The sequence below is a fragment of the Lepidochelys kempii genome, chromosome 3 (assembly GCF_965140265.1).
Source record: "Lepidochelys kempii isolate rLepKem1 chromosome 3, rLepKem1.hap2, whole genome shotgun sequence".
Classification (NCBI taxonomy): domain Eukaryota; kingdom Metazoa; phylum Chordata; order Testudines; family Cheloniidae; genus Lepidochelys; species Lepidochelys kempii.
Window position 1 is genome coordinate 197053888 of NC_133258.1, and position 857 is coordinate 197054744.

At 47.4% G+C, this 857-nt stretch overlaps 1 non-coding gene across 1 annotated transcript; it reads right to left on the reverse strand.

The window, feature by feature from the left end:
- Positions 1-465: 465 nt before the first annotated feature.
- Positions 466-568, reverse strand: LOC140909825 (U6 spliceosomal RNA). Its single transcript, XR_012158363.1, has one exon. It is a non-coding gene; the product is annotated as a U6 spliceosomal RNA (small nuclear RNA).
- Positions 569-857: the final 289 nt, after the last annotated feature.

Below are 857 nucleotides of genomic sequence, written 5' to 3' on the forward strand. Positions count from 1 at the left end.
AAAGCTTTTTCTCCTCCTCTCCATCTCAAGCAATCAATTTAGAGGCCATTCTCTGAGCACCTGCGCACCAGAGGAAAGGGAAGCTCACTGAATAGTGCCCTGACATATGGCCACTTCATAAAATCTTACCATACGTGTTCATTTCCTCTGACAATGGTAGAGTGTAGAGCAATGGTTCTCAGCCTGTGGCCCAATCAGCCCACAGCTGCGGACCGTGTGACATCCTCAGGGCTATACGGCTAGTACATATATTGTGTGGCCGCAGCTCACATTGCACATAGAGAGCTGCATATGCGGCCCACAGTGGTAAACAGGTTGAGAACCGATAGTGTAGAGCATGGACTAGAGAGGACTAGCCAAGACCGAGGCCCCGCGGTAGGTTCCAAAGAGAACCTCTGGCAGCAAAGCTCCTACATTTACTTCAATTTAAAAAGAGGCAAAGATAGCATGGGGGCAGAAGCAATAAAAACTATGGAACGCTTCATGAATTTGTGTGCCATCCTTGCTCAGGGGCCATGCACATTATCTCTGTATTGTTCCAGTTTTAGTGTATGTGCTGCCGAAGCAGTAGCAGCAGAGGCAGATGCTGTAATCACAGTAAAGTACATGGGGCAGTGACTGCATTAATGGCCAGAGTGAACGGCATCAGTAAAAGATGCTGCCTTTTTTTCTCTCTCTCTCTACCTAGGGGCATCAAATAATCCTCTTGTCTCTTGAACAAAGGGATTCTCACTCTAGTATTGCACCAGGAGCTGCTCTTGAAATAACCACACAGAAACACTCGCTGAAGGCACTGATGTTGGTAGCTTCTGATTGCTGAGGGGATGTGTCACCATTCACCTTCAATGGCTGTTAGT